The following is a 16,082-nucleotide window of genomic DNA, read 5'->3' as shown; positions in this document are numbered from 1 at the left end:
ACCAAAACAGCATTTCTAAGGATGCAGGAACAAAACAAGCACCAAGCCGATTGCCATCAAATCTCAGGCCCCAACTACTCTCCAGGTCAGAGAGTCTGGTTGTCTGACAAAAATATTCTGACTAAAAGAGCTGAATCAATAAAACTACCTCCAAACTAGGGTTGGGAAACGACTAGTTCAGTTCTTTGATATTGTTAGTCCGCTGCCTATCAATCCCCCTTATCAGTTCTACTTACACTACAATCAGCTTTTCATTCCTTATGCCGGAGGAGGAAAATCGTGGCGCAGTCTACAACGTACAGTGTGGATATGAACATTTTATTTCTACTTTAAATAAAAAGACAAGTTGAAACTGCATCCAGGACAGAAACAACTGCATTTTGCTGCTAATGCAAAAATGCAATTAATTTACACAACTGAAATAGATGGCAGTGACACTCAAGGGGGGGCCAATGAGAAAATAATGACAATAAATAAAAGAAGTGATAAGGAATCAAACTGATAGGTGATATCAATGAAATCAGCTTTGCTAAATTCTTATCAGATCCCATCCCTGGTCAGGGTGTCCTGGTCCTACTGGTCTGTCTCGCCCTTTTCCTCTTCTCTGTCCAGTTTTGACTCTCCCTTTGACTCTCTTCCCTTCTTTGTCTCTGTGTTTGTGCGACCTGATATCAGCAAAATGTGTAATAGACACGCCAGCCTACCGTGATACTTGGGTTGGTTTGTGGCTGTGTCTTGGGCCTTGTGTGTTCCAGAGTTTTACCTTGGTCTCCACCAGAAATGTTTTTTGAAGGCTGCAGTTGATAGATTTCTGCTGGCCGAGTTAGGATGGAGGTTTTTCCTCACCAGACACTACATTGTTACACCACATGTGTTAAGTTGCTCGGCTTGTCATCTTTGTGAGTACTGGAAAGAAGTAACTATTTTGGAGTTACCTTGTAGGCTGTGCCCAATATATCCACTGCTGAGGAAACGTTTTGCTTCAAAAAGTGAAACAGAAGCCGAGATTCAGCAGAGTTTGAACCATGAAATGGAGATTATGTCGGGTCTGTTGTAAGCAAAACAGGACTCCTTAAAAATAACAGTGACTTTATTTACAAGTGATACATATTATTTGTAAACAAAATCATATTTACAAGACACTCAGTACTCTATCCCAAACCACAGGTTTCCTGAACAAAGAGAACAAAGGTAAGGTTTCTTTAGAGTCGTAGGGTAGAATCGCTTCATGCACGATTCAGGGTTTCATTGGTTGTCATTCAACAATCTAGCGTACACTCAAGCTCAGCCACTGCCTTCAGTAGTGGCTCTTGTCAAGGTCATCACAGCCAAAAGACGGGGACCCTCCATAAAGTCCCAACACGGCACCCTCTGTGGGGGGATACTCCCACTAGGTTTAAATCTGGGACTCCCCACCATTTGACCCTAGAACTGAAGAAGCTTCTTGGATGAGAGGTGAAACGTCTTCAAGCAACTTTAAGAAGTCCAGACGCTTTTCTTTCCAAGCTCCTTAAGCTATGATGACCTGTATGACTGAAAACCTTCACAGACACGTAGCAAGAGAAAGTCATGACATGGCAGGTTAGCACGGGACAGATCACACAGCTGCCTTCATCCTGGATCTTTATTCATAATGGATCGTGCTGATTATTCCATAATTATTCCATAAACAACTTGAACTTTTACATCTGGGTCTGCGCATGTGTCCAGGTTGACCACATTTTTTGGAATTTATAGATGAATTTGGGATTTTTAGAAATTAACATTTGTACAGTATTTGGTAATGGGTCTGTACTTATATTGTGCCTTTTGATTTGGCCATAAAGATGGTTCTGATTCAACTTTTCTGGAACTATAATTGAAAAGGCTTTATAGATGTATGGTACAGAGCCTACAGTACAGAAAAAGAGCCAACATGAAAGACAGTGGACTGAGACATGATGGGAAACACCTTCATCTTAAATTATGAGATTACCAGACTAGATTAGTTAGTCACTGTTCATTGTTTCACCCATGAAAAGCTTCATTACACCCACCATGCACACCTCTTACACTTGCTTTCCTTTCCTCCTTGCTCATAGCAGACCCCTGACAAATAAGTTGAACTCCTCTCTTCACAGAGTTTTCTTGTCAAGCTCATAGATACACCTTAAATCCAATTATTCATCAACTGCTATCTAGGATTAAAAGGAGTGTATTCATGTTACTCTGTAATATTTGAACATGTCATAAACACATAAACTTTCCATATAAAGCTGTGTGTGCTAAAACCAGCAGCATGTGCTGCTTCTTGTGTCTCTGTGTGGTGAATATAAGGACTTTGTAACGGTCGCCCGTCACACACATCCTCCCGTCACACACATCCTCCTAGCTTCCTTTTTCTGTCAATATCTGCACTCTGTTACAATTCTCACTCTCACTTTCTCTCTCTCACTTTCTCTCTCTCTCTCTCTCTCTCTCTCACACACACACACACTCTCTCTCTTTCTCTCTCTCTCTCTTTCTCTCACACACACACTCTCTCTCTCTTTCTCTCTCTCTCTCTCACACACACACACTCTCTCTCTCTCTCTCTCTTTCTCTCACACACACACACACTCTCTCTCTCTTTCTCTCTCTCTCTCACACACACACTCTCTCTCTCTCTCTCTCTCTCTCTCACACACACACACACACTCTCTCTCTCTCTCTCTCTCTCTCTCTCTCTCTCTCTCTCTCACACACACACACACACACACACACACACACACACACACTCCATTTTTCCACACCCTGTTCTGCCCCGCTGCTTTTTCAGTCAGAATTATGATCTGGATACGCTGTTTGCTTTTCCGGCATCAGCTCTATAAATTCTCTATAGGCTCCTCTTGTTCACGTGTTTCTTTATTCATTTCCGATTCTGTTATTTTGAGTTATTACAGTATATGTGGTATAGTATGACAATGTCTAAGGCAGAACAGGTAGGACAAAAGGAAGGTATGGAGCCACACTCATGGAAATAAAGATTTCTGTGCTTAAATAATGAATTGTACAATTAATTATGCATTTGTAAATTCATTTATGAATTTATAAATGAATTTTTTTGGATTTGGATTTTATTTATTCAAAAATTTCTCAAGTAATTTATTATTTAGTCATTTAAGTTAAAATAAAAACACTATTTTTTAAATCAATTTGTCAAAAATGAATTATTAATCAATCAGTAAAGAATGAAGGGACCCTGCAAAGAAATGCCAAGTTGAACCTCCAGGTGTGCACCTGTGGAGATTGAAGGTAATGTGCTAACATGGCTAACGCTAGCATCACCACATGCAGCCCTGTTATTTTAAGATCATCTTACATCCCAACAGTACAAGCTAGCTAGCTATTCTAATCTAGTCCACAGGCGCACACTTGGAGGTTTCCCTGCAGAGCCCCTCCCTTCTTCACATATCCGTGTCGGGTTTAAATTCCGAGGCTGAACAGCCAGCCTGTGTCTGTCCAACCAATCAGAGAGCTCTTTACATCACGCCGCGTGCATAATTTGCATTGCTTCAGGATTTCTGAAATGAGATAGCTAATCCAATTGCTACTAAATGGCAAGATACTAACCCCATGTTTGCCTACTGGTGGTGGTCAGAGGGCGCCAGTGTCCGGCAGCCTTGCCTCTGTCAGTGCGCCCCAGGGCAGCTGTGGCTACAATGTAGCTGCCATCACCAGTGTGTGAATGTGTGTGTGACTGAATGTAGTGTGAAGCGCTTTGGGGTCCTTAGGGACTAAATAAAGCGCTATACAAATACAGGCCATTTACCATATAACTGCTAATCCATGAGCTAACAGGAAAGGGAAATGGATTTTCAAATAAGAAGTGGAATCACAATTTTAAATGTCAGAAATAAATCTTTGATTTTTTAAAATCCATTTACTTATTTCTCTTTTTTAAATTGTGATTTAAAAATGATTTTGAAAATTTGTTTTTCAATTTACAGTTTGAAATGAGGTTTTTTATTGACAGTTTAATTCTCTTTTTGTGAAATTCGTTTTTGATTTGAATTATTTATTGATAGCTTAATAATTCATTTTGAAAAATTGATTTAAAAATAGTGTTTATATTTTATATTAAATTATTAAATAATAAATTACTTTAGTAATGTTTGAATAAATAAAATTATAAAAAAATGAATTTACAAATGCATAATTTATTGTACAATTTATTATTTAAGCACAGAAATCTTTATTTCCATGCGTGTGGCTCTTGTGGTCCTCGATAGAGGATAGAGTACACGTAGAAATGCTGCACCTTTAAGAAAAAAAACAAAATTACAGCACCTGGAAAAATATGAAAATGCACATAATACATAAATCAACTATCGTCAGCAATCTACTTGTGGTGTGTGTGTGTGTGTGTGTGTGTGAGAGAGAGAAAGAGAGAGTGAGAGAGGCTGTGAGTGTATGTGTCTTTGATATCATGTACTTGATAATGAGGTTGGGAAGCCACAATAACACCCCCCGGAGCCAGAAGCAGACAGAGACAGATCCTTTATGTTAACTTTTACAACTAAACAAACCGTCTGTAGGAAAATGAATAGAAAAGAACAACAAAGCAAGCCAGGAAAGCTGTTTGAGAAGCAACAGAACAAAAATGTTTCCACCTTTTGTCTGTGTTAAATTCGGGTGTGTTTTGTTGTTATGTTAAGTCATTAAAATGAGAAAGGCCATGTAAAAGTTGTGTGAACATGTGTTTGTGCAGATGTGACTACATACAGAGAGAACCAACTGCTTTCAAATCAGCCTGAGCAGATCTATATATAAGCAAGTTTCCTCTGTTGAACTTTGCTGTCTCCTGATAACACACGGAGTTTCTTTCACTGTGACACACACACACACACACACACACACACACACACACACACACACACACACACACACACACACACACAGCAGGTGTAGCCTCCAGATAACCAGAACCAGCCGTGAGAGGAAAAATATAACATGGCTGAGAAAAGCAAACAGTGCTGACAGGAGGAAAGTGGCTCGTGTGATACACTTTCAGATTTGATGAAGAGACTAAACTCGAGAAAATAGTGAAAAGAAAGTGAGAAAAACAGCCTTCACTGCAATTTGATATATGAACTTAAGGAACAATGCAAATTCAACACATGGGTCATGGAGAGGTTCAAAAACAAGTTACTCTCGTTTTCTGCCAAACACCTGAAATATGTGGAAGTACAATAGACATCTGCAAAAGACTGCCATTTCACTCTTTTGATGCCATTCACCATCCAAAATGTCTGATACTCAATGCAATATTTCCTTTTCACACATATTTAAACCTGATTTAAGCATTTTACTTCTTACTTATGTTTTATATAGAAAAATAAATAATATTGATATTGATTACATTTATACTTTTCATGGACTTTATCATTTTTGTTCAAACTCATAACTTTTGAACACAAAGAATAATAGAGAATGCACATTTTTATTATTAATACATGTCCATAATTTTGCAATAAAAAGACACAACTACAACTACAAAACACACCATCTGTGAAAAACATAGCAATAGCTTTGACACCTTACCAGTATTTGCACTTACTAGTTATAAACAAACATCTGTACAGCATTTTTTTTTTTTACCCTTTTTGTGTTAAAAACTTCAATAATCACTCAACATGTGTATTAATTAACAACAAACACCATTTGTAATATTATAGTTATAGTATAGTATAATATAGTTATATATAGTATAGTTACACATGTGTTAATGTAAATGTTCACTCATTAGATCAACTTTTAGATGCATATTTACAGCATTAAACTAGAAGTGAATAGGTTTATATATCATATAAACACTGCATATTAGTAACATTTTGGTAAATTTGCAACTATATTTTTTACAGTACATGTAAGTTGAGAAAACCCTCAATTTTAAAAAATATTTATTTAGTTTCATGTTATTTTACATTTACATTAATTTAAAGTCTGTTTTTTTTTTGTAATTTTACTGATATAAGTATTTACTGAAAAAGTGTCATATTTATAGGAATCTGTCTGCTTATTAAAGTAAATTACCAGGTTTGATTGAAGTTCACAAAAAAACTTAGGAGGGTAAGTTGTAAATTATAAAACCTCAAACAAGTAGGCCAGATTTTGAAGCTAGTGTGCCATAGTGCCTCATCACAGGTGAGGACGACTCAGAGTACAGACGGTGGACTCTGGACTTTGTAGACTGGTGCCAGCAGAACCACCTGCTGATCAACGCCGGGAAAACCAAGGAGTTGGTGGTGGACTTCCGGAGACGCAGACCCACCACACTGACACCGGTGAACATCCAGGGAGTGGACATTGAGATAGTGGACTCTTTTAGGTACCTGGGTGTTCACCTGAATAATAAACTAGACTGGAGCCACAACACTGATGCTCTTTACAGGAAGGGTCAGAGCAGGCTCTACCTGCTGAGGTCATTTGGAGTCCAGGGAGCGCTTTTAAAGACCTTCTATGACTCTGTGGTGGCATCTGTCATTTTTTTACAGTGTTGTATGTTGGAGCAGCAGTTTATCGACAGCTGACAGGAAGAGGTTGGATAAACTCATCAGGAAGGCCAGCTCTGTTCTGGGATGCACCCTGGACCCAGTGCAGGTGGGAGACAGAAGGACTCTGGCCAAAATAACATCTCTGATGGACAGAGTCTCCCACCCCATGCATGTAGATGTTGCTGCAGAGCTGCTTCAGTGACAGACTGCTGCATCCTCGATGCATGAAGGAGCGTTTCTGCAGGTCCTTCCTCCCTGCAGCTGTCAGACTGCACAATCAGAACTGCTCCCAACAAACAGATGTTTACATCAGCGCTGTAACAACTTCTACTGTTATAACTGCACATTGCTTTCTTAGCTTATATATACACTAACTTATTGGAAGTTACATGTCTACTTTTTAATGCTGAGGTACAATCACACAATCGGCACTTTTCTAATTATTCTAAATATTCTGTGAGATTATTATACTATCTTATGCCACGTTATATTGTATGGAATAAAGAGATTGTTGATTGAACATTTATACACCGAGTGTTGTTCTTCCTTCAGCCCAAAAATCAAAGAATTGAGATATTTAACAATTCTTAACTATTTAAACATCTTTCAGTATCCTGCTCTGTTTGCACACTACAGCCTGGGCTTGCCACTTATCTGTACTCTAATTTTAATAACTGTACAGTACTCTGCTTTGGTAACTATTGACCATGATGTAAATATGTGTCCTGTTCTGTTTGTGTATGTGTTTTGTTTTTTTTGCTGCTGACACAACCAAATTTACCCTTGTGGGACAATTAAAGGATTATTCTCCACCGGAAGTCAGCACCCCTCCACGTCCTGCTCAGACTGCATGTCTACGTCCATCAACCAAACCACACCGATGCCGTGAAAGGTGGCCTCCTGAACTGTGTTGTCGCTGCTGCTTCAGATGCAATTGGTCCCCTGAACTGGTTCTGCGCCAACACTTCTCATGCAGTCAGTCCACAGAACTGTGTCTGCGCCGTTGCTTCCTATGTGGTTGGTCCCTGTTTTTGTTTTATTCTCTGGCTCAAGGTTTTTCTTTTGATTCTGCGTTTCAGTGCTGGCCTCTGGTTTGTGATAGTTCTGTGTCCTGTGTTAGTGTATTCTGTTTTGGTTCCTTCCTGTCTAGTTATTTCAGATTATTCCCAGCTGTGTTTCCCTCCTGTTTCCCAATCCCTCGTTACTCCCTTGTGAATTTAAACCCTGTTTTCCTCTGTCTGTTGTTGCATCTTACACCCTCTTTGACAAGTAACAATTGAAACCAGGACCACGGAGAAAACACACAGCAAACTCCTAGTATAGGGGCGATTGTGGCTCAAGAGTTGGGAGTTTGCCTTGTAATCAGAAGGTTGCCAGTTCGAGCCCCAGCTCGGACAGTCTCGGTCGTTGTGTCCTTGGGCAAGACACTTCACCCGTTGCCTGCTGGTGGTGGTCAGAGGGCCCGGTGGCGCCAGTGTCCGGCAGCCTCGCCTCTGTCAGTGCGCCCCAGGGTGGCTGTGGCTACAATGTAGCTGCCATCACCAGTGTGTGGATGTGTGTGTGAATGGATGTGTAAAGCGCTTTGGGGTCCTTAGGGACTAGAAAAAGCGCTATACAAATACAGGCCATTTACATTTAGTCTCCAGTTTGTTCATGCCTAGTCTCTGTTTCCAGTCATTACGTTTTGTTTCCTGTGTTTTGCATTCGAGTTTTTACAGCACAATAAAAGCTGCCTCTTTTAGTTCATTCCCCCATGTATGCATTTGGGTCCTTCATCCTTGCCTGCCACATAGCTTACCATGACAGCTACAGGTTTGTCCCTGAGTTTCCCTTGCTGCTGACAATTTGAGAAAAGTCCTCACCTTCTCTTCCAAAAGGTTTAAATTTCACACTGTATCCTTGTAAAATGTTTCTAAATATGAAGATTTTAAAGTGAACTGCTTTTTTTTTTTACAGTACAGGGTGCCCACCATACACCTTTGTTTCTGTTAAAAAGAAAATGTGAAACTGACACAGGTTGGAAAATGGTTTCTAATTGAAATGTTTCACTTCTTAATTATATTTTTCATATAATAAAAAATAATTTAAAAAACATGTTGATATTTTTAGTGTCACAAATTTTATTACAACAAGGACAGATCATTAGAAAGAATGAACATGATTTTTTGACGAACAGAATATAGATAAATGTTAGACTCTGATGACCCGTCCCGGCAGAACGAACCCCCAGCTGTGAAAGGGATTAGAGCCAGAGCCCGGAGCATAGATGCTGGTGGTGGAGATGAAGGTGGCTTGAATGGAGCTTGAGTGATGAGAGGTGGAGATGGGCCATCTGTGAAGGAGAAAGACAGATGTGGCATCAATGCTGATTGGCCTGGAGAAGGCCAGGAGAAGGTGATTGGACTAGACCAGCGATGACACAAACAGCTTGACAGTGTGGGAAAGTGGACGTGATAAAGCTTTGATTCAGCTGGCAGCACATGGAAGCAGAAAGATGTGAGCTCATAGATCTGCCTTACTGAACCTGTGCATAAGCTTTATTTTTTAAAAATTCATTTTTTGTAAAATGATAGAAAATGCAACCAATCACAGATACTGATTTTAAAGGTGCAAGCCTGTACTTTCACCAGCATTTCACATTTATTATTCACACTTCAGTGAGCCATTGTACACTCAGCAATCAAATTTTAGATATCCATTTACAGTGTTGGGGAGTAACAGAATACATGTACCGGCGTTATGTATTTAAAGCCCGAGCCCGACACGAACCCGACGTATTAGCCAGAGGTCCCTTTACTATGGTTCGGGGCCGAGGACCTGTTTTAATCTGTTTTTCTCTCTGTTTTAGATGCACATATCAATCTGGAATTCGGGCTTAAAGCCAGAATTGCGGGAATGCAACACGTGTTGCAGAGGACTCTTTTACTGCCCTCTGTGCCCCACTTTCAGCCCTACTGTCAGGGCAAAGATTGAGGAGCATCTAAGTGTGCATATAAAAAATGCTTTGTATTTCAATGGTATGTTTGTAATAAATATGCTTTATAGTTATAAATATGCACTTTTTTAAGCACTTCTGCAGTATCTTTGTTGACTTAAAAGTTGCTGTTGACATTGTACACTTCAGTGCATTCATCTGCAACAAAAATGAGGTTGGCTTGGATGTTTTTGTTAACATGTACAATCTGATTGTTAGATGAATTGATTGCATTCTATCCAACTACATTTAAATTAGGTCTGTTTGTTTTTTTGTTTGTTTGTTTGTTTTTTTATCTCTTACAGATAAACTGATATGCCGGTGCAGACTGCCTTGTAGGACAACAGGACACTTTCACTGCCCTGTCTGTAAGATTACAATCATACGGCGTGGGGATATGGCAAGGCATTTATTGTCTTGTCATTCTTCAATGCCAAGTCAGCCACCATTATCAGGACTGCTTCCCGCTGAACTCTCCGAGGATACCCGTCTCCCTCTGGCAGCAGTCACCGAGGAGATCCGTCTCCCCCCAGCAGCACTGTCCGAGGAGCCCCGTCTCCCTCTGGCAGCACTCACCGAGGAGATCCGTCTCCCCCCGGCAGCACTGTCCGAGGAGCCCCGTCTCCCTCTGGCAGCACTCACCGAGGAGATCCGTCTCCCCCCGGCAGCACTGTCCGAGGAGCCCCGTCTCCCTCTGGCAGCACTCACCGAGGAGATCCGTCTCCCCCCAGCAGCACTGTCCGAGGATACCCGTCTCCCTCCGGCAGTACTCTTCGAGGATACCCGTCTCCCTCCGGCAGTACTCTTCGAGGATACCCATCTCCCTCCGGCAGTACTCTTCGAGGATACCCATCTCCCTCCGGCAGTACTCTTCGAGGATACCCATCTCCCTCCGGCAGTACTCTTCGAGGATACCCATCTCCCTCCGGCAGTACTCTTTGAGGATACCAGTCTCTCCCCGGCAGCACTCTCCGAGGATACCCGTCTCCCCCTGGCAGCACTCTCCGAGGAGACCCGTATTCCTCTGGCAGTACTCTTCGAGGATACCCGTCTCCCCCCCAACGTTTTGTCTTCGGTATCTGAACCATTTTCTGAATCTTTGTTAGAACATTCATATGCTCTAACCTCTGTGTTCAATAAAACTGTAGCTTACGGAAAGTCCATGAAAATTACATGCCCTCACTGTGGCCTTACTCTTTGTACAAAAAACTACAAGGCTCCAACCAAGCAATAGATGTTTGCCTGGCCAGTCGTCTGCAGTGTGTTTGTGTAGATGAAACTACAGGGTTATTTGCTGTGCAGAGAACTGGCCATGGGTTCTCTGTGCCAGTTCACGTTCAGAGGAAAACATGGGGGGTGTCTCACACTATCAGATGTGAGCTGGAGGAATGTCAGCAATACCAGTTGCTGGCCCAGTGGAGCGGACTAGGCTTCAGTTTATGTGAGCACCTTCGCTCACTAGATTACTGCCAAGAAACTGTAAAGGAGGTTTTTCTTCAAGAGCACATCGTGATGGAAATGGTGGACCTTAAATTTATTGGAGAGGCCAAAGCTGCTACATGCATAAAGAGACAGAAAGCTGCCCAGATGGCACATGCTCCACTTTGTGTGAGGGTGGATTTTGGTGGATCCTCAACACAGATATGTTTGTCTGTATTTGAGCCGGAAATACAAAGTTTCTGCCGTCTTGGCAGAACATTTGTGACTTACAGTGCTCTGAGAAACATCTGGCATTGTGCTTGTGCAAAGCCACGAATATCATGTCCTCATAAAAAACATAGCTAAATTGCATCTCTTCCAGACACAGAGAGACATCTTCAAATCAACTGTACCACTATCATCAGGCACTCCATCACAGATGACTCAGGAGAGTTCTTCCTTTGAGGACAATGCTGCCATCGAACGGAGTATAAGCTATATTTTTAAAGAGAAAAAAATTCCTGGATCTCACAGAAAATGGATCATCAGAAACAGCTCTTTCCATGTGAAACGTTGTGCCAGGTGTGCCCAGAGCATCCAAAACTTGATGAGGCTGTTCTAATTACCAATAAAGCGAGGATTGTCAGCATGATGGGAGTGATTGAGAGTAAGTTGTAATGAATAAGTCTGTGAAGGTTCTCAGTCATCCAGGTCATCATAGTCAAAGGAGCTTGCAAAGAAAAGCGTCTGGACTTCTTTAAGTTACTTGAAGACGTTTCACCTCTCATTCTGAACTGAAGAAGCCTCTCGGATGAGAGGTGAAACGTCTTCAAGTAACTTAAAGAAGTCCAGACGCTTTTCTTTGCAAGCTCCTTTGTAATGAATAAGATTAAATCTCAGTGTGAAATAATTAGTCATAATTGTTCCTATACTAATGTTTTGATATTAATGTAATTTGTCTTCAACAGATGTTTCAACACACCATAGATCGTGTCCTCAGTGCCACATGGTCTACAGATACCAGGAGTGGACAGATGGGCTTCACAACTTTGACAACCACGTTGTTTTGTCTCTTGAACGCTGCCTTTTTTTGAGAGAAAATCTGCAGGTGAGGATCGCAAAAATAAAATATACTCATCTGAAGATTGCTTTAAGCTTGCCTATGACACATTTGAGACTACGAAGAAATACAAACATGTGCCTAATTACCATCATGATAACACACTCATGTTGTTTAGCATTGTTCGTTTCATGCTAGCACACGCATACACACAGCTCAACAGCGTAAACTACTGACTGTGTAACGCGGACACTTATTGAAATAAGTATACTCACAATACGCATGTGCATTACCAGCGAATACGACAACCGGTAGAAATGGACAGCAGGGATAACAAGTTTTTGGCTTTTGGTTGTAATTTGAAGTAACATCACATATTTGTCACATTCAATAGCTTCTAAAGTTACAATTACTTATATTTGAATTTATTAATAACAAACATTCACTGTGCACAAAGTACAATTATATTTCCAGTTAAAAATACAAAAAAGCCTGTTTGCTGAAATTAAATTTAAACAAAACAAAACAAAAAACACGTTAGACTTACCAAATTCAGGGCTGTTGATGAAAAAACTAAGGTGGTGGTCGTGGTGGTTTGAAGTTGGGGACCCTTAATCCACACGGGCTGGCCAAATCTTCCTGTCACGGATAATGGAAAAATGCAGACTCAGTCGCGGAGCTCTGGGTGCAAAGTACACAGTGTGTTTATTTACAGTGCCCAAAAACAGTTTCAAAACACAAAGTGAAGTGCAAAGTCCAACGGTGATCTTCTCCAAACTCCCAGTGGTGCGCAGGTGAGTTCCCAAAGTGACATCCAAGTGTGTGTTCTCCTCCAATAGCTTAACCCCGCAGGCTCCTTCTCTCCAACCTCCAGTTCTGTATCTTTTCCTCCTACAAATGAGCAAAAACACCAGGTGAGGGGGCTAGCCGGCTAAAGCTAAGCTACAAGTCAACAAACACTCTTCACTACCGAGCTTCCAGTACAATCCAGCGTCGACTGCCATCTGGACACACAGTTAAATACCTCAGCCCACAACGAAGGATGATCAGTGACAGCTGGGTGGCAAATTAGGTGCAGGTGTGTCAGCCACTGGGTAGGGGAGGAGGAGAGAGAGAGAGAAACACACACACAGGCAGGTCGCCCCCGAGAAGGACCGTCCGACCATGACACTTCCTGCATCAAGGTAAATTCAAGATGGCTGACTCAGCTTTCCTGAAGGAGCGACAAGACTCCACCCACCAGAACGTTACTAATATATGCTTCCTAAACTTTTTGAGCGTTCCAAACAAATTAGCTATAATTTATTGAGCCCTATTCAATTAAAGTTGCATAAAGGTCAACAGAGCTCAATGCTTTATAGTTTGGTCAACTGCAAAATGACATTTCAGTGTTATGACCTTATTAGTTATGAGCTAGAACAACTGTTAGGGATTACAGTGTATCTTTAAAAGACTTGTATGTAAGTTTAGCAATGCTAAATAACTGTTGGCGCTTTATACTTTTTGTAGTCAGGCCCAGTTATACTTTTACAAATGTTTGTTGGCCATAAATAAATGGTGACATGTTTTAAACTTTACAACAAGGCTCACTTTTGGCATTTATAAATGTTTATTAGTCATTAATAAATGGTGCTATGCTTTACAGTTTACATTAAGGCTCCCATTTGGCATTTATAAATTTTTATTAGTCATTAAAGAATGGTGTTATGCTTTACAATTTACAATAAGACTCACTTTTGGCATTTATAAATGTTTATTAATCCTTAATGATTGGTGCAAAAGTTCCTTTTCAAGGCAGCAGTGAGACAGATATAAAATTATCCCCCTCAACTTTTGTCACTCCTTAAAAAGAAAAAAACACTATAAACTTTGAATCTCTTTTTATTGCTCTCACTTGTTCCCAACTCTTCTATGATTCTACCCTCTCACTGCACACATCTTCTTTTATCTTTCATCTCTCTTTCTGACTTTCTCTTTCTATTTTGTTTTATGGTCCCCAACAGTGCCATCCAATGGAGATTGCTTTTCTGTCAATTCAGTTTCTATTAATCTGGCATTGTGGCTTCTGGTATACATGTGGGTGTATGTTTGTGTGTGTGTGTCTGTAATCAAACTAACCACCTGCCTCCTCAACCAACAGTTTTCACCAAGGAAGTAGCTGTGGTTAGAGCAAGTGAGATGGAGGCTGAGGGCATTGTGGTGCGAGGTTCTGAGTGCCCAATTGTGCATTTGTGGTTTGCGTATGTGTAGCAGGGGTTAGAGAGTAAGTGAATCAGCTCTACTTTACCAAGCCTCACAGCAGGTTACACTCTTAGACCACTGTGACCACGAGTGTGTGTGCATACAGTATTATTTGTGTTGTGAGGACAGGAAGCTGAGTACATGGTCACATTGTACAAAAACCTCCCTTTTAGAGAGTAAAAGCAAACAGGTTGGTGTAATTCGTTCGAAGGAGATCTGAAAAACAATACTCGTCATATCAGGGTGAAAAACATCTGAGTTGAATATGGATTTAGAATACAGATTCTCCTGACTCCTGACACCTGAGATGAGGGGCTCCTGTGCAATTATACTTTTAGGGACTTGGTTGAATTCATTCATTTCTGATGATGTCATGGGTGTGGGCATTTACCTAAAATATTGGATGAACTCAAATCTCAGTGACCAAGGTCAAGGTCAGAGGTCAACTTATCTGAAAATCACCTAGCATAATCAAACTTATACCATACGTATATCTACAGAAAGGTAAAGGCGTAGCACTGGCAGCTGCCAGTTTTTCCTATACCACAGCACCACACATTGTTGGCAGAGTAAGGCAGTCTCACTGTCATTGCCAAGATTTGAATGTTGAGCGTTGATGTCCCCCAGCAAACAATGGAGTCCCTAGATGAAGCACTCTCCAGCCAGTGACTCCAAGAAGGCGGTGTACTCTAAGCTGACATTTGTTGCATAGGCATAAATGACATAATGACAATATAAAATGTACGTGAACAAGTATTCACACCCTTTGGTCAATACTTTGTTGGAGCACCTTTGGGAGAAGCTAAACCCTCAAGTCTTTTTGAGTATGATGCTACAAGCTTGGTCCGCCTATTTTTGGGCAGTTTCTCCCATTCTTCTTGGCAGAACCTCTCAAGCTCCATCGAGTTGGATGGCAGCTCTGGTGCACAGTAATGTCTTCTCCAATCATATTTGATTGGGTTTATTGTTGGGCTCTGGCTCATCAACTCAAGGACTGAAGAAGTCCAGATGTCCAGATTTCCTTACTTGGATGCTTGAGCATGCATCAAACCACTCAAAGACATTTACAGAATGGTTCTGAAGCCACTCCTTTGTTATTTTGGCTGTATTCTTAGGTTTTTCTCATGGCATTTTATATTGTAAGGTAAAGACCCTACAGTAATACAGAGAAAGCAGAGATAAGTCTTCACCTCAGTCTGAGGTCCAGAGCACTTTGGAGCAGGTTATCATCAAGGATGTCTCTTTAGATTGCCACATTTACTGAAGAATGGCTTCCATCTGGCTACTCTACCCTAATGGCTGATGGTGGTGTGCTGCATAAATGCTTGTCTTTCTGGAAGGTTCCCCTCTCTCCACAAAGGAACACTGGACTGGGGGTTGGGGTTGAAGCCCAATCACTCCGATTGGCCGGAGGGCCATCTCTAGAAAGAGTCCTGGTGGTAGTAAAGGAAGAGGAATTAGAAAGAAAAAGTAACAAACAATGTATATATACTAGGGGTGCAATGATACTCGTATCGATATTGAACCGTTCGATACAGTGCTTTCGGTTCGGTACGCATATGTATCGAACAATACAAAATGTTTACAGTTTTTTACAGCCGCTAGGACACATTTCTCAATACTTAGGTCACTTTTGCAAAACTCTTCAAAGAATTCTCCTAACTGACCTTCAGCTTGGCAAAGCAGTTCATTTCACATTCAAAATGCACTACAACTACCAAAACGCTTTATTCAGGTCTCAAATAAACTCATTCTTCCAGAAGACTAGCAAAGGTTGACAGCCGACAAACACACTTTGTCACCCACAAAACAATGACCTAAAAAACACTAACAACATGTAACATTACACAGTGTTTTCTTGTGTAAAACAAGG

General features: G+C 41.0%; 1 long non-coding RNA gene across 1 annotated transcript; it reads right to left on the bottom strand.

Moving 5' to 3' along the window:
• Positions 1 to 8,633: 8,633 nt before the first annotated feature.
• On the bottom strand, positions 8,634 to 13,116 carry LOC146492441 (uncharacterized). Its single transcript, XR_014872220.1, has 3 exons — positions 12,939 to 13,116; positions 12,516 to 12,859; positions 8,634 to 8,847 (listed from the first exon to the last, which is right to left on the bottom strand). It is a non-coding gene; the product is annotated as an uncharacterized LOC146492441 (long non-coding RNA).
• Between the last annotated feature and the right edge of the window lie 2,966 nt (positions 13,117 to 16,082).

This window comes from Neolamprologus multifasciatus, chromosome 23 (assembly GCF_963576455.1).
Source record: "Neolamprologus multifasciatus chromosome 23, fNeoMul1.2, whole genome shotgun sequence".
NCBI classification, from domain to species: Eukaryota; Metazoa; Chordata; class Actinopteri; order Cichliformes; family Cichlidae; genus Neolamprologus; species Neolamprologus multifasciatus.
The sequence above is the reverse complement of the archived record's forward strand: the minus strand, read 5'-3'. Positions and strand labels throughout refer to the sequence as shown.